The sequence below is a fragment of the Lithobates pipiens genome, unplaced genomic scaffold, assembly GCF_037356315.1.
Source record: "Lithobates pipiens isolate NorthernLeopardFrog02 unplaced genomic scaffold, aLitPip1_a1.2 Scaffold_19, whole genome shotgun sequence".
In the NCBI taxonomy this organism is placed as follows: Eukaryota; Metazoa; Chordata; class Amphibia; order Anura; family Ranidae; genus Lithobates; species Lithobates pipiens.
Window position 1 is genome coordinate 83,487,341 of NW_027507764.1, and position 23,462 is coordinate 83,510,802.

The 23,462-nt window shown below is 42.4% G+C and overlaps 1 protein-coding gene across 1 annotated transcript in view; it reads left to right on the top strand.

The window, feature by feature from the left end:
- GPR158 (G protein-coupled receptor 158) overlaps positions 1–23,462 on the top strand; it is a 378,250-nt gene that overhangs the window by 156,223 nt on the left and 198,565 nt on the right. The window lies entirely within an intron of this gene.

Below are 23,462 nucleotides of genomic sequence, written 5' to 3' on the forward strand. Positions count from 1 at the left end.
GGGTCTCCCCAAAATCCATACCAGTCCCCTATCCGAGCATGCAGCCCGGCCAGTCAGGAAAGGGGGTGTGGAAGAGCCAGCGCCCCCCCCTCCTGAGCCATACCAGGCCGCGTGCCCTCAACATGGGGGATGGGTGCTTTGGGGGAAGGGGGGTGCCCTACGGCCCCCCACCCCAAAGCACCTTGTCCCCATGTTGATGAGGACAAGGGCCTCTTCCCGACAACCCTGGCCGTTGGTTGCCGGAGTCTGCAGGCGGGGGGCTTATCAGAATCCGGGAGCCCCCTTTAAGAAGGGGGCCCCCAGATACCGGCCCCCCACCCTATGTAAATGAGTATTGGGGTACAATGTACCCCTACCCATTCACCTGGTGAAAAAAAAGTAAATAAAACACAACACACAAGGGTTAAAAATAGTTTATTGCACAGCTCCGGTGGTCTTCCGTCTTGGGGGGTGTTCTCGCCGCCGCCCGGGGGTCTTCTGACTTCGGGGGTCTTGTCTCCCTCTTCAGTTCTTCTTGTCGGGCCTCCGCTTTCTTCCTTTAGCTCTTTTACTATCGGAGGCCCGGTCTTCCGTCACCGCCGCCCCTTCCGACTTTGGGGGTCTTGTCCCCCTCTTTGGTTCTTTTTGTCGGGCCACCGCTTCTTCTTCCAGCTCTTTTACTAGCAGTGGTCTGGTCTTCCGTCACCGCCACCCTTCTTCCGACTTTGGGGGTCTTGTCCCCCTCTTTGCTTCTTCTTGCCGGGCCACCGCTTCTTCTTCCAGCTCTTTTACTAGCGGTGGCCCGGTCTTCTGCTGCCGCCGCCTTCCTTTCTTCTTCTCCTTTTGCTTCTTCCTTCTTGAGATGTTGACTCGACGCTCTCTCCGGCCGCAATGCCAGGGACGCGGTGTACGGCGACTTATATAGGGACAAGGGGCAGGGTCACCGGTTGATGTCACATGGTGACCCCACCCCCTTATGATGTCACAGTCCTGGAGGATGCTGGGACAGGATTTTTCGACCGGACTCGAGTCCATCGGAAAGATTTGAAACATGTTTTATTTCTAGGTCCGTCAGACCTTTTGGGGAAAAAAAAGTCCGCTGGAGCCCACACACGATCGTAATAGCCAATGGATTCATTCCGTCGTACCTTGTCCGTCGAAAAGTCCGGTCGTGTGTATGGAGCATTACTTTTCCTCCCCTAGCTCTTATACAACTGAAAGCAGAGGGAATGTGATCTTAAATTGATGAACTTAAAAAAAAGGGGGAAAAAAAGGTAATTATAAATTTTTTTATATATATATATATATATATATTCTATTCACAAATGTTTTGCCTTTCATTTCTATTTTAAACTGAATTTGTTGTTTTACAAGGTTTACAATCACTTTAACTTTATTGCTATTACAATGGCTGCTAACAAGCCCAGTATGCATAGATCCCAACTGTCCCTGATTTCAACGGACTGTCCCTCTTTCGCAACAAAGTCCCTCTGTCACTCTTTCCTCCTCATTTTGCTCTGATCTATATATTTGTATATAAAAGACACTACTTATATATCAACAATTCTCCTTTAACCACTTAAGCCCCAGACCATTTTGCTGGCTTAAAACCAGAGCACTTTTTGGGATTTGGCACTGCGTCGCTTTAACTGACAATTGCGCGGTCGTGCGACATGGCTCCCAAACAAAATTGACGTCCTTTTTTTCCCACAAATAGAGCTTTCTTTGGGTTGTATTTGATCACCTCTGCGGTTTTTATTTTTTGCGCTATAAAACAAAAAAAAATAGTGCCAATTTTGAAAAAAACCGCATCATTTTTTACTTTTTGCTATAAATATATATCCCCAAAATATATAAAAAAAACTTTTTTTTTCCTCAGTTTAGGCCGATATGTATTCTTCTACATATTTATGGTAAACAAATTGCAATAAGCGATTATTGAAAAACAGCTACCCCTGATGGTACTAAGTAGGAACTAATTTATAATAATTTAATAAAAAATGGTGTACACCCAGTTATAACTAATGATTGTTTAGTCTAACTTTTTAATAGAGCTATTTCAGTAGAGTGTGGGCATTTGCCCCCTTGCAAGATGGCGAATTAGGGAAGCGTCACCCAAAGCTCAGAGCTGGGTGTGGTTTTTGAATGGTTGGAGGAATATAAGGCGGGGAGTCAGCACGCCGCCCGTGCCCCAGGACGACATCAGGTGTGACGAAACGCGTAGAGAGGAGCGGCGTGCTGACATCATCACGTTCACGCAGGTCCCGGAGTGACGGGCTGCAATCGAGAGCCGGCCGGCTTGTTTATACTGCATCTTTTTTATCATTTTAATTGTAAGTGCAATACTTTTCTTTATCTAATAAAATCACTTAAGATTTTACATTATGGAAGCTTTTATTTCTTTATGGGGATCAACTGCCAACACGTGCCTTTGAAGGATAATACCTGGGAAGGAGTGGAGTTACCCATTGAATCCTTGCAGTGCGGGGTGGGGGGCTACTCCTGTACTTTTTTTTCCCTATTTCCCCCCCTGAACTGTTGTTCAGAATAGCTTTCAAGCTGCCTAGACAGTCTTCTGTATAAACTTGATCCAGGAAACAACTAAAATGGTAACAATGTATTTTTGTATTATTATTTTCAGGTGTGTCATGTGAATGGGAACACCTAAAACACAAATAATGGGGGGATTCTCAATTTTTACTGCCTAAAGGGAAATACAGTATAACCATTTGTGGTTTGGGGTAATTTTTTTTTTCACACATGTTAAGAATCAACTTGAAATTTACCTAGAACCCCCAAACATTATTTATTTTCTAAGAGCAGAGGCCCTGTCCCACAATATTTGTGCAGATATATTTACCAAATGCAAGTTTGCAGAAAAAAGTACACTAAAATGGTAAAATAGAAATATGGATGTTGCGTCGAGTAAATAGATACCAAACACGTCAAGACATTCTGCACGTCCATTAAATGGTGACAAACTGGAGTATGTAAAATTTTCACAGGTGACACTTTAAATGTTTTTACAAGTTATCACTGAAGAGCTAAAGCAGAACTCAACTGTTTCTGAATTCCACAAACGGAAAACGCTATTTAATTTATTTCTAATATTTTGAGCAAACTCCTCCATCTATCCATGTCTCTATGCTTTATTTTGTTGAGAAATTACTTTGAAAAACACCCTCTAGCATTTATACAGTAGGTGACTGCGATATTGTGTCAATCTCGCCGCTTTTATCGGCGAGATTGACACCCTGTGAGGCCCGTCGTGGGAGCCAGCGCCGAGCCGGCTCGCATTGGGAAAGGAAAAATGTTTCTTTTCTTTTCCCGATAAGCATCGCTGGCCGGGTTCACACTGGTGCGGTGATCCGAATTGGATTCCTGCCAATACCAGGCACTGTATTTGGTATGAATCCTAAGGGAGAACTCCACGCCAAATTTAAAAAAAAAAACGGCATGGGTCCCCCCTCCGGAGGCATACCAGGCCCTTAGGTCCAGTAGGAATTTTCAGGGGAATCCCCTACCCCGAAAAAAACGGCGTGGGGTCTCCCCAAAATCCATACCAGTCCCCTATCCGAGCATGCAGCCCGGCCAGTCAGGAAAGGGGGTGTGGAAGAGCCAGCGCCCCCCCTCCTGAGCCATACCAGGCCGCGTGCCCTCAACATGGGGGATGGGTGCTTTGGGGGAAGGGGGGTGCCCTACGGCCCCCCACCCCAAAGCACCTTGTCCCCATGTTGATGAGGACAAGGGCCTCTTCCCGACAACCCTGGCCGTTGGTTGCCGGAGTCTGCAGGCGGGGGGCTTATCAGAATCCGGGAGCCCCCTTTAAGAAGGGGGCCCCCAGATACCGGCCCCCCACCCTATGTAAATGAGTATTGGGGTACAATGTACCCCTACCCATTCACCTGGTGAAAAAAAAGTAAATAAAACACAACACACAAGGGTTAAAAATAGTTTATTGCACAGCTCCGGTGGTCTTCCGTCTTGGGGGGTGTTCTCGCCGCCGCCCGGGGGTCTTCTGACTTCGGGGGTCTTGTCTCCCTCTTCAGTTCTTCTTGTCGGGCCTCCGCTTTCTTCCTTTAGCTCTTTTACTATCGGAGGCCCGGTCTTCCGTCACCGCCGCCCCTTCCGACTTTGGGGGTCTTGTCCCCCTCTTTGGTTCTTTTTGTCGGGCCACCGCTTCTTCTTCCAGCTCTTTTACTAGCAGTGGTCTGGTCTTCCGTCACCGCCACCCTTCTTCCGACTTTGGGGGTCTTGTCCCCCTCTTTGCTTCTTCTTGCCGGGCCACCGCTTCTTCTTCCAGCTCTTTTACTAGCGGTGGCCCGGTCTTCTGCTGCCGCCGCCTTCCTTTCTTCTTCTCCTTTTGCTTCTTCCTTCTTGAGATGTTGACTCGACGCTCTCTCCGGCCGCAATGCCAGGGACGCGGTGTACGGCGACTTATATAGGGACAAGGGGCAGGGTCACCGGTTGATGTCACATGGTGACCCCACCCCCTTATGATGTCACAGTCCTGGAGGATGCTGGGACAGGATTTTTCGACCGGACTCGAGTCCATCGGAAAGATTTGAAACATGTTTTATTTCTAGGTCCGTCAGACCTTTTGGGGAAAAAAAAGTCCGCTGGAGCCCACACACGATCGTAATAGCCAATGGATTCATTCCGTCGTACCTTGTCCGTCGAAAAGTCCGGTCGTGTGTATGGAGCATTACTTTTCCTCCCCTAGCTCTTATACAACTGAAAGCAGAGGGAATGTGATCTTAAATTGATGAACTTAAAAAAAAGGGGGAAAAAAAGGTAATTATAAATTTTTTTATATATATATATATATATATATATTCTATTCACAAATGTTTTGCCTTTCATTTCTATTTTAAACTGAATTTGTTGTTTTACAAGGTTTACAATCACTTTAACTTTATTGCTATTACAATGGCTGCTAACAAGCCCAGTATGCATAGATCCCAACTGTCCCTGATTTCAACGGACTGTCCCTCTTTCGCAACAAAGTCCCTCTGTCACTCTTTCCTCCTCATTTTGCTCTGATCTATATATTTGTATATAAAAGACACTACTTATATATCAACAATTCTCCTTTAACCACTTAAGCCCCAGACCATTTTGCTGGCTTAAGACCAGAGCACTTTTTGGGATTTGGCACTGCGTCGCTTTAACTGACAATTGCGCGGTCGTGCGACATGGCTCCCAAACAAAATTGACGTCCTTTTTTTCCCACAAATAGAGCTTTCTTTGGGTTGTATTTGATCACCTCTGCGGTTTTTATTTTTTGCGCTATAAAACAAAAAAAAATAGTGCCAATTTTGAAAAAAAACGCATCATTTTTTACTTTTTGCTATAAATATATATCCCCAAAATATATAAAAAAAACTTTTTTTTTCCTCAGTTTAGGCCGATATGTATTCTTCTACATATTTATGGTAAACAAATTGCAATAAGCGATTATTGAAAAACAGCTACCCCTGATGGTACTAAGTAGGAACTAATTTATAATAATTTAATAAAAAATGGTGTACACCCAGTTATAACTAATGATTGTTTAGTCTAACTTTTTAATAGAGCTATTTCAGTAGAGTGTGGGCATTTGCCCCCTTGCAAGATGGCGAATTAGGGAAGCGTCACCCAAAGCTCAGAGCTGGGTGTGGTTTTTGAATGGTTGGAGGAATATAAGGCGGGGAGTCAGCACGCCGCCCGTGCCCCAGGACGACATCAGGTGTGACGAAACGCGTAGGGAGGAGCGGCGTGCTGACATCATCACGTTCACGCAGGTCCCGGAGTGACGGGCTGCAATCGAGAGCCGGCCGGCTTGTTTATACTGCATCTTTTTTATCATTTTAATTGTAAGTGCAATACTTTTCTTTATCTAATAAAATCACTTAAGATTTTACATTATGGAAGCTTTTATTTCTTTATGGGGATCAACTGCCAACACGTGCCTTTGAAGGATAATACCTGGGAAGACGCTGGGAAGACATCTGAAAATAATCTTAATACAGTGGACTATTCATAATATGATACAATGTGATAATAATTAATCAATTCATTTTTTATTCAAGTCACTTTATATACAAAAATTCAGCACTACCAATGTTTATTGCACAAATTCACTTTATATGAAGGTTTAGCGCAACTTAATATAGAAAGTTCTTAGTATATTTATGTTCTTTTTTACCTGGCCACACATACCGCTTAAAATTATGGCCAAAAAGTTCTATCTTGGTGTCATCAGACCAGAGACTTTTATTTCTCACCATCTTGGAGTCCTTCAGGTGTTTTTTTTAACAAAATCCATGCGGGTTTTCATGTGTCTTGCACTGAGGAGAGGCTTCCGTCGGGCCGCTCTGCCATAAAGCCCCGACTGGTGGAGGGCTGCAGTGATGGTTGACTTTCTACAACTCTCTCCCATCTCCCGACTGCATCTCTGGAGCTCAGCCACAGTGATCTTTGGATTCTTCTTTACCTCTCTCACCAAGGCTCTTCTCCCCTGATAGCTCAGTTTGGCTGGACGGCCAGCCCTAGGAAGGGTTCTGGTCATCCCAAACGTCTTCCATTTAAGGATTATGGAGGCCACTGTGCTCTTAGGAACCTTAAGTGCAGCAGAAATTTTTTTGGAACCTTGGCCAGATCTGTGCCTTGCAACAATTCTGTCTCTGAGCTCTTCAGGCTCAGAGCAAATGATTCTCATTTGCTCTGATCTGCACTGTGAGCAATAAGGTCTTATATAGACCTTACATATACTTACATACATACTTATATATTTGATCTGGACTCAGATTAAGGTGTAGAACCATCTTAAGGATGATCAGAAGAAATGGACTGCGCCTGAGTTAAAAATATGAGTGTCACAGCAAAGGGTCTGAATACTTAGGACCATGTGATATTTCAGTTTTTCTTTTTTAATAAATCTGCAAAAATCTCAACAGTTCTGTGTTTTTCTGTCAATATGGGGTGCTGTGTGTACATTAATGAGGAAAAAAATTAACTTAAATGATTTTAGCAAATGGCTGCAATATAACAAAGAGTGAAAAATTTAAGGGGGTCTGAATACTTTCCGCCCCCACTGTTATGTTTGGGCTTCCTAAGTAATATTTTAGCAAAAAAAGTAGATTTTTACATGTAGGAGCGAAGTGTCAGAATTGGCCCGGATGGCAAGTGGTTAAATAAACTCACCTGCATTCCATGAATAATATTCACCCTCCTTTTATTTGATGGGGACCTTAAGTGGAGGTTAATTATTCGTGTTTATCCGCAGCAAAAATGTTTGCATTTACTTTCCTAGTTATCAGCTGTGTGTAATCTTCACTGGGAATTTATCAATAAAAGAACAATTGATCACAAGGGAAAGAGCTGATTGAAAGGAAGAAGAATGTTAAACTGTGCAGTAAAGGCATTGTTGGTCAATGATATGGATTTGCCATTAATTGTTGAGCTTCTGAAAGAAGGAATGCAATTAAAGGTGTAATGTTTCCACTAATAACCCATGAGGACCTGCCTTTGTCCAACTGTCGTCCAGCATTTCCTAGAACTGTAGGTGGGTCACTTTGTGGAGAAAAAGTCAAATCTGAACAAAGAGACAAAAGAAAATGGCAAAAGTTATGATAACGTTTGGACCTACCGTATATAGAGGATAGTTTTCATGAAAAGATGAGAGGTAAAAGCCATATTCGGCGATTTTGTTTCTTGGGTTTATATAGATTGGAGAAGTTCTTCAACCTCTGACCGGTTTTAAATACTGAAAGAAATGTCTGTGTTTGAATGCATTGTGGTATTTTGGCTTTCCAAGTAATGGGCTTTAATATCATATCATAGCACACGTGACACAATATCATTGATTTCCTAAAGACAAAAAGGATGTACACTTTGCAAGGGAATGGGTGCTGCTTACCATTTTACATTTTCTTTTTTGATAATGCCAGCACTGAAAATCTTACTTAGTTGTCTTTGTTTATGAGGGGGCTGGGGGTAGTGGCAGTGGTTGTAATCTTAAAATATATATATATATTTTTTAATGATCCTGTTCCTTTAAAGCACCATGCACAGCATAATGCTTCTGCAGTGTCATTTGTCCCATTCTGTGCTGTAAAATACCTGGTTGATCCTGTCTGTTCTTCTGTCCCTCTGTCTAAACTAACCACGGTAATCATAGCTGCTGATCCATAATACAGTGATCAGTTTACATGCCTAAGTCATGTGTTTGGAGTCTCTCCCTCTCCCCGTTCCCTCCCTGCCTGTCGGTTCCTAGTGTGTGAGCTGATCTCCTCCCCTCCCCTCCTATAGCTAGTTTGTGTGGCTGTAACATTAGTAAGGACATTTACTGGCATCCCCTCTGTTATAACAAGATATACACAGTGTTTGTTTTTTTGTTTTTTTTTAATTATGAAGCAAAATACATTATTCCACAGCGCCGCTGTGTGGTCAGATGACCTCCTGGCTGATGTCAGAGGGGAATCTCAGCCCCTCTGGCTTTAGTCCTTAGATCGTGGAAGAAGCGAATCGGGAGGTGATACCTCAATGGTGAAACATGCATAGGGAATAAACTATTCAGTCTCAGGGAGTGTAAGAAGACACAGAGCCACTCAATGAAACTGGAGAACCTTAAACTGTGTAGAGGGTTTTTAACTGTCAGGGTGGTAAGGATGTGGAATTCACTTCCACAATCGGTGGTGTCAGCAGGAATTATTGATAGTTTTAAAAAACTCTTGAAAGTGTATCTTAGCGAGCACAGTATACAGGGATACTAGAAATGATTATCAACATGCACACCTGCAAGGTCGAACTGGATGCACTGGTATCTTTATTCCACCTTACCAACTATATAATTATGAGGTCAAGTAACCACACAGCGGTGTTGTGAAGTAAGGTATTTATCTTCATAATTAAAAAAAAAAAAACACAAACACGGTGATGTATAGCTTGTTATAACAGAAGGGATGCCAGTAATTGTGCTCACTGACTTTACAACTACTTTAATGTTTGCCATAATTAACCATGTTTGTAATGTGCTGGTAGATCACATTATCAGTTGCAAAGTAGATTTGAACACTGCCTGTCCTAACAAAAGGTTAAGGATTCAGAAGCTGGGCTTCTCCATTGCATGGTACTGAGCAGAAACTCAGTTTGCCCTAAAGCTGGCCATAGATGAGTCATTTTGTTTTTGTTCAGCCAGCGGGTTGAACAAAAAAACTGACCCGATTCCTCCATCCATACATTCTAAGTGGATGGGGGGATCCTCCTGCTGTGTCTTTGTATTGTGATGGCAGGGAGAATTCCCTGCCATCAGAATACACAGATCAGAGTCTATAGACTGCAGCGCTGATCATGCAGAAATTTTCCAACAAAGTGGTTGAAGACAAGATTTTTCTCAAATTTGACTGCAAACGTGGAGATATCCTTTAAAGTGGCAAAGTTATTAAATGAGGTATCTTACGTCACTGCTTGACGGTCACCAGGCTGGTTATATACCTCGCCATTGGTGAACTACCCATGTTAGTCAGAAGTAGGTATCTCTCCTGGCACAGGAACTGGGTTTGCATGAGCGCTGTCATCATACTTGGTTCCCCTGGAACCTTCTGAGCTTTGGGATCTCCTTGCTGGGTAAAAGATGGTTTTCTGTACCAGGGGTTATTTTTTTGGTGGATTCCCCCTCTGTTTGGGTGCCCTATAAATATATACACAGTGTATATATATATATATATATATATATATATATATATATATATATATATATATATATATATATATACATATATATATATATATATATACATAAATAGTGTATATACCCTGTTTCCCCTAAAATAAGACCTAGCCTGATTGTCGGTGTTGGCTGCAATATAAGTCCTACCACCCAAATAAGCCCTACCCTGTTTCCTCAAAAATAAGCCCTACCCTGAAAAGAAGACCTACAAGGACTTTAACCAGGGCTTATTTGGGGGGTAGGGCTTTTATTGCAGCTATCACCGACAATCACACTAGGTCTTATTTTAGGGGAAACAGGGTATATATATATATATATATATATATATATATATATATATATATATATATATATATATATATATATATATATTTCCCCCAGCACCAACTCCCCCCTTTTGCAATGGACCATGGCGGGACTTAGGGTTGGCCTGTTACTACCGACTGTGTATTCTATATTTTACTGGTAAAGTGGTAAAATTATGGACGTGCCTTTTTTGCTCACTCATACTTGTCTTTTGCACTTGATTATTATCTTTTGAGATGTACCGATGTTAATACCATTGCATTTTCTATTCTCATCTTGTCATTGATCACAGGCTCTTTGGTTTTCTGGGCTCTATGGGTTTTCTGAACCACTTCAAACGGCCCCCATACCGTATACCTTTATTTGTATTTTGTTGTATTTCTATTTTGTTTTGTTTATGAACCCCTTTTTTGTATGTCCTACTTTATGAGGCAATACATATTGTTTTTTATTTTGTATGATTTAAAAAAAATGATAAACTTAGGTTGAACATAAAGTGGCAGGGTTGCAGTGGGTGGGACACTTCTACCTCCCATCTGCCTATTCATCTACAACACTACAGGAAAAACAAATGATGGATCTGGTAAGAAAGTGTAGCTTGATATCTGTTATTGGCAAAACTGTAGTTTGCATCACAGATCATTCTGCTTTACAAAGGATATAGTGGCAGACGTTCAACTGAAAGGTGGTCATCTGATCAGACTAGTCCAGCCAGTAAATGCAGAACAGGGGAAATTGAAGTAGTGTGGTGATTCAGAATCATACAGACAAAGATGAAAATCTGAAAGCCAATGATACGTATGATGCAACCAAGAGCTTATATAACTAATGATGATGAAGGCTGCCAAGATTTAATGGCTGATTTAAAGGAAACATTTTCCCCTTAAATTTTTTTATTTTTGTATAATTTTTAAAGTGAAAGGAAATAAATTCAGTGTTGGAACAAAATAATTAATGGATTAATGGATTAATACAACTTAGATTATTTTTAAAAGGTTGCATTTTTTATTCAGATAAATATAAAATATTGTATGTCAAATTTTTTTATGATTTTACAGCCAGCTGAACAGCAAAATCTCAAGTTATACAACTACACACACACTGTGGGCCAAATGTGGCCCTTTGGCAGACTTTATCCGGCTATGGGGTTCCATTTCTCCCACTGACACCAACAGTAGGGCATCATTTTTGCCACCAACATCACAGATGGAGCACTATTCCTCTCACTGACACCAACAATGGGGCGCTATTCTTCCCACTAACACCTACAATGGGGCACTATTCCTCCCACTGACACCAAGAATGGGGCACTATTCCTCCCACTGACACCAAGAATGGGGCACTATTCCTCCCACTGACACCAAGAATGGGGCACTATTCCTCCCACTGACACCAAGAACAGGGCACTATTCTTCTGACTGACACTAAGAGTAGGGCACTATTCCTCTTACTGATACTAATGATGGGACACTATTCCTCACACTGACACCAAGAGTGGGGCATAATTCCTGCCACTACCCCCCTCCCCCCAGATGGAGAACGATTCCTCCTACTGACACCAAGAATGGGGCACTATTCCTCTTACTGATACCGATGATCGGGCACTATTCCTCCCACTGTCACCAACAGTTGGGGCATAATTCCTGCCACTAACACTATTGATGGGGCACTATTCCTCCCACTGACACCAACAATCAACAATGGGGCACTATTCCTCCTACTGACATCAACAATTGGGCACTATTCCTCTTACAGATACCAATGATGGGGCACTATTCCTCCATTTACTGACCACAGGCCCTATGTATTTTTCCAGCTTAAAACTGCTTATTGGAATTTTTGTTTTTTGACATTCAGTATGTTGCATACATTGTTTTATCAACAAAGTATCAATGTTACATGCAAGTTGAAAAGAATAAAAACAAAAATGTGGTATATATCAAACATATAATTCATAGTATCCAAGAAGAGCATATTTCCTGTCTGGAATAGGCATACTGGAGTGACTGTCGGGGTAGAGGAAGGGGAAAAGCAGAGCGTGCTTTTAGCGTCAAATTTTGGTGAGGGGAGGGAGAAGAAGAAGGAAAAAAAAAGGGGGGGGGAGAAGAGGGCTCAGAAAGAGGAGCAGTTGTGCATTTTTTTCAGAAGAGAGACAGAGAGAGAGAGAGAGAGAGAGATTTCAACTGATTGAAAACAACTACAAGTCCCATCTACTACCACGAATACCCTTGCAGTAGTTCTCAATGGACTGTGAGGTTGTTGATGAGCACTCCTGTAGTTCATACACAAGCCCTGCAGCTTCAAAACAGCCCATACAGAGGTACGGGCAGAAACCTGGAGGACTGTAGGAGCCTGCCATTGCACCTGTAATGGGAAAAACAAGGGCTTTGTATGGATTTTTATGCCGGCAATTCTTTTTTTTACATTCAACTGTCAGTGGGGAAACTTGCTGACAGCTGATGATTCCTCGGGCTTCCTAGCACGCTTCTTAGCAACTAGCTATATACAGTGTGCTTAATCACTCAAGGATTAAGCACACTTTACACAGGGAAGATTTGCATGTAGGTAAAAAAAACATTACAACAATTTAAGAAATGTTAAGATTAATGTGACCAAGACCACTAGAGTTTAACTAAAATGTATTTTTAAGTATCCATCTGTAAGGAATTTCTTTTAAAAAGCTGCTATACTTACCCTAAATCCAGAGCTGTCCTCCGCAGTGCCTCTTTTTTGGCACAAGATGACCTCCCAGGATAAGTCAGCCCAGCGTCAGTCTGCAAGACTGAGAAAAGACTGAGTGCAAAGGCATCATAGTCTGCCCCCTGCATACAGAACCCTGCACTTACAGATGCAGAAAGCAATGCTTTTCTCTGCATCATCCAGGACTGTCCACCACTGGGAGAAGACTGAAGAGGAAGAGGGCCTAGCTCATCGCATGACTAACCAGAAGATATCAGGCAACTAAACAAAAAGAGCAAAGCATACTGCAAGTTGGGGGTTTCAAGGAGGAAGGGGGCATTTGGGAGGAGGGTATATAATTGGACTTAATAATAAGTCCAATTATATACCCTAATAATGGAACTAAAGTTTTACTAAACCCAGGACTTTGCATTCACTAGGTCTGGTCTCCCACAATACACAGAACATGGAAATGCAATTATTTTAGAAAATATAAACTTCTAAATACCCTTTCTCATCAGCAGTATATAGCAGTCATGTGCCTTCTATCAGAGTCTGGTTAAAGTTTGTAGTAAGAGTTTTAATTTTCCCCTGACTGTCCCAAGAGGCTGCAGGACCCCTGACACTCTATCTGGACAGTGCTGATTGGCCCTGTGCTGATAACATGTACCCTCCACAAGAAAAATACACACCAAACTGAGCATGTGCAGAGTTCCTCCCAAAGCTCTGTTCTATCAAGAGATGAATTGGGGACAGTAAAAGAGGGGGAGGATTGGAGAAGACAGGATCAAACAGCCTTTTTTTAAACAATGCAGAGAATTAACCCCTTAGGTTCCACAGACTAATTTTACTGTTGTGGGTTTAGTAACACGCTAATCTAATTTGCCTTGTAGAGTTGCATGGAAAATTTAAAGGCTAAATTTAATGACGTTTCGGCGATGGTGAAAAAGCTCTATTCCCAGCAAAATTTAATTTGCCTTATTTACCTACTCATACATATTGGGAGATCTACAAAAGATCACTACAATGACTACAAACCACATCACATAATATACTATAGTGTAGGAACTGTATGCTGTATAATCTGCATGCCACACGGGTGACACTGGAGCACCTCAGGACATTTATAATGTCTGTGCATTACAATTCCCCATTCTTACCCAGATATAAATTGCACTCAGATGTAGAGAAATTTTTAGATCAATAATTGGACATATTTCCTTCCTCCAGAGGAGAATACAGGATCCGGTAATATAATTAATCCGACTATTTAGTTTCATTTACTGGTGACATGCTGTAAATATGATGGGCTTCAAACTGTACAGCTGTTTCATCAAGGATACTAAACCAGTCCAGTCAGCGTCATGTCTCTTGTGCGTGCTTTTAATTAAGCTGAATCTTATCTGATTATTTCATTATGTTACCATAATCCAGTGCTGTGCTCTGAACTGTTGGGTTTATTTAAAGGGTCTGCCCACCCAAATATTATATTTCGGCTACAGACGACTCTTTTAGAATGACTCCACTCTTGAATCTAATTGGCATTATTATTATTTATTATTATACAGGATTTATACAGCACCGACAGTTTACGCAGCGCTTTACAACTTGAGGGTAGACAGTACAAATACAGTACACTTTAATACAGGGGAATCAGAGAGCCCTGCTCTTTAGAGCTTACAATCTAAGAGGGAGGGTAGATAGATACAAGAGGTAATAACTCTGGGGGATGTGCTGATAGAGAAAATAAATGTACTGTTAGGCGGGGCTTCTCTGAAGAAATTCTTTTTCAGGGATCGTCTGAAAGTAGACAAAGTAGGAGATAATAGGCCAGATTGGGGTAGAGCATTCCAGAGCATGGGAGAGGCTCAGAAGAAGTCCTGAATGCGAGCATGGAATGAGGTGACAAGGGATCTAGAGAGCAAGAGGTCATGGGAGGATGATTTGGTTGGTATTTTGAGACCAGATTAGTGATGTAACTGTTGCCAGATTCTAGATGGCTTTTTAAGTTATTGATAGTATCTTGAATTTAATTTGTTGGTTGAGTGGCAGCCAATGGAGGGATTGGCAGAGAAGGGTAGCAGACGCTGAGCGGTTTGTGAGGTGGATGAGCCTGGCAGCGGCATTTATGATGGACTGAAGGGGGGATTGCCTATGTAGAGGTAGGCCAGTGAGGAGGGAGTTGCAGAAGTCGAGGCGAGAGATGACCAGGGACTGGATTAGAAGCTTTGTGGTGACATTGGTTAGGAAGGGGCGTATCTTGGAGATGTTGTGATGGTTGAATGGTTGAGACGGCAAGCTTTGGACAATAATTGGATAGTTCAGAGTCCAGGATATAATCTAGGATCTTGGTTTGGGGGGACTGGTTAATAGTTGAGCTATTGATTTTGACAGAGAAATCAGGGGAAGTTGTATGTGGGGGAGGAAATATCATGAGCTTGGTTTTGGATAGGTTGAGTTTGAGGAAGTGATGTGATAAGTTGGTGATATGTGAGGAGACTAATGGAGTGAGTTGGGGTGGGTGGAGAGATAGATTAGGATGTCGTCAGCAAAGAGATGATATTGAAAGCCATGGGAAGTAATTAACTGACCCAGGGAGGAGGTGTAGAGCTAATATCCCTTGTGAAATTCAGTCAAAGAGGGCCACTTGCAAAAAAAATATTAAAAGTCAGCAGCTACAAATACTGCAGCTGCTGACTTTTAATAAATGGACACTTACCTGTTCCAGGGTCCAGCGATGTCGGCAGCAAATGATGAGCAATCGCTCGTCTCCCCGCCACCATCCTCTGTCAGGGAATCGGGAAGTGAAGCGCTGCGGCTTCACTGCCCGGTTCCCTACTGCACATGCGCGAGTCACGCAGCGCAATGAGACTGGTCCCCGCTGTGTCCTGGGGACTGTGTGTTTCCCAGAACACAACGGGGGGGGCATCTGCGGCTAGCTGCGGCTTGCTATTCCTGGAAGTGGGTGCAGATACCTGGATTATACAGGTATCTGCACCCTCCTCCCCCCTGAAAGGTACCAATTGTGGCACCGGAGGGGGGGAAGGTTTCCGATGAGCCGAAGTTCCACTTGAGGGTGGAACGCCGCTTTAAATAATAATGTGTGCTGGTGCCTTATAATATCATGCCTCCATTCCCTATCTGCATATCCAAAGCACTAAAAACATTTTCCATGGAACTTTAACCACTTCAGCCCCCGGAGGGCTTTACCCCATTAATGACCAGGCCATTTCCAAATACAATTGACGTCCTTTTTATTCCCACAATAAATATAGCACTTTATTTTGGTGTTATTTGATCACCTCTGCGGTTTTGTGCAATAAAAAAAAAAGACCGACAATTTAAAATAGAATACATCTCCATAAAAAAAAAAAAAATATATATATATATATATATATATATATATTCCCAAGAGTAATATGCTTGAATAAAAAGAAAAGAAAAAGACAAATGTGCATTTTCAATAATTTATTGAACAAAAATAGCAAAGAATATAAAGCTGATATTTCCCCTTTAGCAGCAATGGCTTCTTGTGGGGATTTTGGATGACTTTTCCTTGCATGAACTGCCCGTTTCAAAATCCTCTTATAAAATATCAGTAGGAATTCATTTATTGCTTTGAATAGGGCAGTCCATCACCCTCTATTTCTTCTTTTTTGAGCCATTCCTAGGTGGATTTGCTAGTGTGCTTCTGATCATGATTGTGTTGCTAAACTCGGTTCCGATTCCATTTCAAATTTGGACGGATGTCCTCAAATGCTTACCAAGCACCATTTGATATGATGCGGAATGTATAGTTGACTCGTTGACTCAAAGCTGGTCCTGAAGCAACAAAGCTTTACATTTGCACCACAATGCTTCACTGTTGTTATGAGGTTCGTCTTCTGAAGTACTGTCCTTGGTTGGCAGTAAACGTCTACTGGTACTATGACTGTACATATGATTAATCAGTCTTCAGTACATTGATCCAATGACAATTGCGTGGTCATGCAACACTGTACCCAAACTTCATTTTTATTATTTTCTCACAAATATAGCTTTCTTTTGGTGGTATTTAATCACCACAGTTTTTTTTTATTTTTGGCTAAATAAATGGAAAAAAAAACACATTTTTCTTTGCTCCTGTTATAAAGTTTTGCAAATAAATAATCTTTCTTTCTACAACATTTCTTTGGTGAAATTAACTCAAATCACTGAAAATTATTTTCATTGGTAGGAAAGTTATAGAGTCCAGAAACTATAGTATATACAGTATCTCACAAAAGTGAGTACACCCCTCACATTATTATAAATATTTTATATCTTTTCATGTAACAACACTGAAGAAATTACACTTTGCTACAAAGTAAAGTAGTGAGAGTACAGCTTGTATACCGTGGTAAATTTGCCTTCCCCTCAAAATAACTCAACACACAGCCATTAATGTCTAAAACGCTGGCGACAAAAGTAAGTACACCCTAAGTGAAAATGTCCAAATTGGGTTCAGAGTGTTAATATTTTGTGTGGCCACCATTATTTTCCAGCACTGCCTTAACCTTCTTGGACATGGAGTTCAGCAGAGCTTCTAAGGTTGCCACTGGAGTCTTCTTCCACTCCTCCATGAGGACTTCACGGAGCTGGTGGATGTTAGAGACCTTGCGCTCCTCCACCTTCTGTTTGAGGATGCCCCACAGGTGCTCAATAGGGTTTGGGTTGGGAGACATGCTTGGCCAGTCCATCACCTTTACCCTCAGCTTCTTTAGCATGGCAGTGGTCGTCTTGGAGGTGTGTTTGGGGTCATTATCAAGTGTGAATACTGCCCTGTGGCCCAGTCTCTGAAGGGAGGGGATCATGCTCTGTTTCAGTATGTCACAGTACATGTTGGCATTCATGGTTCCCTCAATGAACTGTAGCTCCCCAGTGCTGGCAGAACTCATGCAGCCCCAGGACATGGTTCCAGTAATCCATGCCCTTAGCCTGCTTGTCTTCAGCAAACTGTTTGTGTGGCTGGGGGAAACGAGTGACGCACTTCGGATGGTGTTAGTTATTGGATGAAGTGGACACCGATCGAATATATTGCACATGCACTTTCTATATGTATGGACTGTTATATGGAGATTTGCTCCCTTCCCACTGGAGTTTGATTGCACTTTCTGGACATTGCACCTTATTATGTTATATACACGCTATGAGATAATTGGACTTCATTAGAATTTGTTATCACATCTTTGTTATCCATTTGCACTTTATTAATTTTATTGCACTGTATACTACTAGCACTTATGCCATATTGAGGATTTGTCGCACTCAGTGAGTTCACACATGTTGTTGCAGCACATTCCTGTCAGTTGCTGACAGTTAGTGTGTTGTATCTGTATATATTATTTTATTATTATTTTTTTTGTTTATTCTATTCTAGTTAGTGCCACGTACTTTATTATTTTTATTATTTATTTCTGTGTGGGAACACTTACATATGTTGGCGGCTTCTCATATCCTTTACATTTACATTTTTACCATTCGTAGTGCGTTTTGGTTTTGTGCATTATTTCACCCCCTTTTCTTCACTATAGAAATATTGTACTACTCTGGGGAAGTGATCAGTATTTATTTTTTTATTTTTTTACACATTATGTTTGCATGCTATATGCAAACATTTTACTAAATTAAGTTGATTCATTCAGTTTGTTTTGTTATGATTCGCTGTGCTTGGCCACAGCTGATCACATGGCACAGATGGGTCATGATTGGCCTAGTCCAGAGGTCTCAAACTGGGGGCCCTCCAGCTGTTGCAAAACTACAAGTCATGATGGAACCTGTAGTTTTTCGCAAAAGCTGGAGGGCCGGCAGCTTGAGAACCCTGGCCTAGTCTGTACCATGTGATCACTGTGACCAATCACAGCTAGCAACACAATTGTACACAATGGATGGCTTGAAAGGAAGCCATCCAGGTTGACTCTGTTTCTGATTATACATGCATGGACTTTGACCTTGTCTATTACAAGAGTTACCTGGATTGCAGGAAATACATTTTGGGATTCTTGGAGACCTATTTTAGCATCAAGTGGTCATCACTTGGTTTGAATTTGATTGCTTGGCCAGTCCTAGACACATTGCCAGTTGTTTGAAATCTTTGCCAGATTATTTTCCTTATAGTGGAACGATTGACTTCAATTCCTTCCTCACTGGCATACACAATATTCGTTTTGAGGGCCTTGGAGAGCTGTATTGATCTTGGCATGATGCCACCACAAATGTCAATAGGAAAAAGAACACCACATTCTAAATATTTGAGGTTTAAATAAAAGAGGTTCTACCTGCAAACTCCCTTAAAGTGGTTGTAAAGGCTCAAGGTGTTTTACCTTTATGGATTCTATGCATAAAGGTAAAAAACATTCTGTGTGCAGCAGCCCCCACAACCCCCCCCCCCCAATAATTACCTAAGCCCCATCTCAATCCATCAATGTGCACGAATCAGCAAACTGGCAATCACAGCCAGTGAGCGAATGGGGAGAGAGTGAGGGTAGGACCGAGCTACGCTCCGTGTATGAATGTACACACAGAGCAGTGACTCGGGAGTGAGACTGTTTGGATACCCCCATAGCAAGCTGTTTGCTATTGAGACACTCGGCAGGAGGGAGGGGCCAGGAGTGCCAGCAGGGAACCCGAGAAGAGGAGGATCGGGCTGATGTGTGCAAAACCATTACACAGAGCAGGTAAGTATGACATGTTTGTTATTTAAAAAAAAATAAAAAATGCTGCCTTTAATATCACTTTAAAGAGGTTCTAATTATTGACACCTAATATGGAGAGCCAAAATTGTTCATGGATTTATATAGGTGGCAAATGTACAGGCGTACTTATTTTTCCATTTGTGTTCACAACTGATGCCACGAATCACAATAATTTATCCTGGGAGGAAACACGTCATTGTGACCAGGTAATCAATATCAATATAATGGTGTTAATGTCACAGCTACTACTACAAAGGATACTTTCTCCAGTATGAAACATAAGTAGTTTTGTGTTATAACTACAACACACACATTTGAAAAAAAAAAGGGGGAAAATATCAATGGATATTTTTACATTTTCAGCCTACCTACAATTTTTCATATTTCCAAGAGAATAAGCGTACTAAGGATACTTTTCTTTTTCTGCAAAGGAGCAATTGACAGTAAGCTCTGGTTGAAAAAAATATATTTTCAAGTATTTATTCTAAGGCTGGGTTCACACTGCTGCGATGCGGGAACGCTGCAAATCCGCTGCGGGTTCCCGCATCGCATGCCTCCCAGCGGCAGTTCACACTGTTCTATGCGAACTGCTGGGAGTGTCAGTGAAAAGTTAATGACACCCCCAGATCAGTTTGCATATCGCAGTGCGATCTGCAAACTCGCACAGGAATCAGATCGCATGGTGTGAACACCCATGCGATCCGATTCTGCTGCGGACCAAAAAAAGGGTCCTGTGCGAGTTTGGGCCGGATGCGATGCGAATTCAGCCATACTATCTGTATGGCTGAACTCGCATCGCACAGAGATGAGATGTGATTTGCACTGCAGTGCGGTGCGAATCACATCCGCTTTCGTCACCGCAGCAGTGTGAACCCAGCCTTAAGGTGATATTAAAGTCTTGTTTTTTTGTTTTGTTATTTGTTTAAAAATATTTTATTTTTAAATAACAAACATGTTATACTTTCCTGCTCTGTGTAATGGTTTTGCACAGAGCAGCCCCGATCCTCCTCTTCTAGGGTCCCTTTTCTGTTCTCCTGGCCCCTCCCTCCTGCTGAGTGGGCGGGGAACTCGAGAAGAGGAGGATCGGGGATTCTCTGTGCAAAACCATTGCGCAGAGCAGGTAAGTATGACATGTTTGTTATTTGTTATCCTGGCCCCTCCCTCCTGCCGAGTGCCCCCGCAGCAATCAGCTTGCTTTGGGGCACCCGAGCCGAGACACTGCTCTGTTGGCCCATTCAGACACAGAGCCGCATCTGGGCCCCACCCCCCCTCTTTCCTCATGGGCTTACTGACTTTGAGCCAATGGCACCCGCTGCTGTGTCTTGGCCAATCGGGAGGGGAGTCCCGGACAGCTGACGCTCTTGTGCAACATCGTTGGATCGAGATGGGTTCAGGTAAGTATTAGAGGGGCTGCTGCACACAGAAGGTTTTTTTTATCCTAATGCATAGAATGCATCAGGATAAAAAACGTCTGCCTTTAGAATCTCTTTTACTCAAAAAAACACCCTTTTTTAGCTACTGTGATCTGACTTCCTGTTAGAGGGTGGCTACGTTCACTCTCCATGGTCCCACTGTATGTAGGAACGTAGCCATCCTTAGCCCATAGTCAGATGGACTATGGGATTTGTAGAGCGTATAGCGCAGTGCACATGACCGCAACTAAAGTGTTTTGCTGGTTCCAAGCAAATAGACCATGTACTGCTCGTTAGGGATGGGGAAAAAATCGATTTAAATCTTGAATCGAGTTGAGAGGTCAAATCGATTTAAAATTTCAGCAAATCGATTTTTTTTTATTTTTTATTTTTTTCATCAGGACCAGCGCTGACGCCGCGCCAATACTGAGGTGCTGCGGGCAGGAGTTTTTGGGCGAGGCCATGGCTTCAGCCTAGTCTGTGAGGCCGGACGCAGCGGACTAGGCCAAAGCCATGGCTTTGCCTAAAAACTCCTGCTCGCAGCACCTCAGGACCAGTGCAGTGTCCATCAAAAAAAAACTCAATTTGAATCGTGAATCGAGTTATTTTTTTTTTTTTTTTATTGCAGATTTTTTTTTTTTTTTTTTGAAAATTGCCCAGCTCTACTGCTCGTTCCAAACAAATATAGGTAAAGGGAAAAAGAGAAGTTTGGGAGCTCACAGAGGACATTATTAGAAGGCAGAATAACACGTAAAGAAACAATTTAATGAAAAATAGATTAATGCTTTTAGTAGAAAAGCATGCATAAAATACAACAAAATTGAAAGTGATATTAAAGTAAATAAAAAAAACAAAAACAAACATGTTATACTTACTTGCTCAGTGCATTGTTTTTGCACAGGGCAGCCCTGATCCTCCTCTTCTCAGGTCCCTCACTGGCACTTCTGGCCCCTCCCGCCTGCTGAGTACCCCCCGAGCAAGCAGCTTGTAATGGGGGCAACCAGGCAGGCTTGGTCAAAAGCCTCTGCTCTGCATGTCCATTCACACAAGCGGCGGCTCATCCCCCCATTCCATGCATCCGGCCCCCTCCAGGAAGGCGGGTGCATGGATTTTAATACGGGGTGGGCTTCAAAATAGGGTGGGCTCAGGGTTCATAAAATGCAAATGAAAATTCGCTGTTGTAGCACTGATCCACCTCCTGGCCAATCAGGAAGTGGGTTTTGAGACTCATCACCCGATTGACTTAAAGGACAGGCGATCCTATTGGAGACCTAGAAGGAGGGGAGGAGATGCCCGGCTGCTAACATGGAGGAATAGATGAGATGCCCAGTGCTGCTGCCCAAGCCCGCTGCCAATGCCGTTGTCCGATCCCGCTGCTGATGCCTGCTGGCCGATACCCGCCACCTAGATCGGGGTAAGACAGCAAGCGGGCAGGGGCTGGGGGGTTTGAGGTGGGGTTGTTTGTTTTGAAAAGCTGTCTGACATCAGTTGTTTCTTTTTCCAATAAAAAATAAAAAAGGAGTTTATTTGCACATTTACACAGCAGAAGAGTGCATATTTCTGCAAGGCGGCTCAGGGAGGAGGAGAGTGTGAAGTGAAGCCTGAAATATATGTCAGTAAGCTGAAGTATACGAAGAGGCTGCATCAGGTAGCCATGGCAACAGATTGTAACCTAGCCGAACGCAGAAGTGATGTGACATACGAGTGCACAACAACATCCTCCTAAAAGAGAACCTGTCACTTTGTGGTGTTTGTGCCTACAGTCACAAGTTTATAAAAGAATGATTGTATCACCCCTTTGTTTAAAATTGGTATATTTTCTACTTTAATTGTTCTCTCTATGTCAGATCCCACAGACAATAAAATAGGATGAAGGTCTTTATTTCAGCAGTCAGGGATGTCTGAGTGCCCGTGTGCCTAGTGCTCTGCTATAATTTAGGGTGGCTTCACACTGAGCAAGCGCAGTGTACCCGCAGTTTTGGTACAGGTTAGCTTCGCTTTGCCTAATGCCGTGTATACACGACCGGACTTTTCGACAGCAAAGTTCTGACAGAATGAATCCATTGGACAATTCGATTGTGTGTGGGCTTTATCTGACCTTTTCTGTCGAAAAATCTGATGGACTTTAGAAATAGAACATGTTTCAAATCTTTCTGCCGGAACTAGTTCCTATCGAGAAAACCGCTCGTCTGTATGCAGGTACGACGGACCAACAACGACTCAAGGGCAGCTATTGGCTACTGGCTATTGAACTTCCTTTTTCTATTCCCGTCGTACGTCATCGGACTTTGGTGTGATCATGTGTAGGCAAGTGCGTTTCAGCGGAATTCCATCGGAACGCCTTTGAAAAGTCAGTAGAAAAGTCCGTCAGAGTTCATTCCGATGGAAAGTCATGTGTACTCAGCATTAGACTTCTATTATATCCCGAATGCACACCAAAAGTTCTGCATGCGTTTAAAAGTAAAAAATGTATCCAAAAAGCAGATGTTAGGGCTTATGCAATACTATGCCCTGACTACCCTCTATCACCTTGCCCAATAAAAATTGCCTCAGTAGCTCAAAAATTAAAAAATGATAAGTCAGTTGATTGCTGGCATTTCTTGATAAGTTGGTCATGTGATTTGTGGTGGGCAAATTCTGGCTGTGTATATGTAAATATGG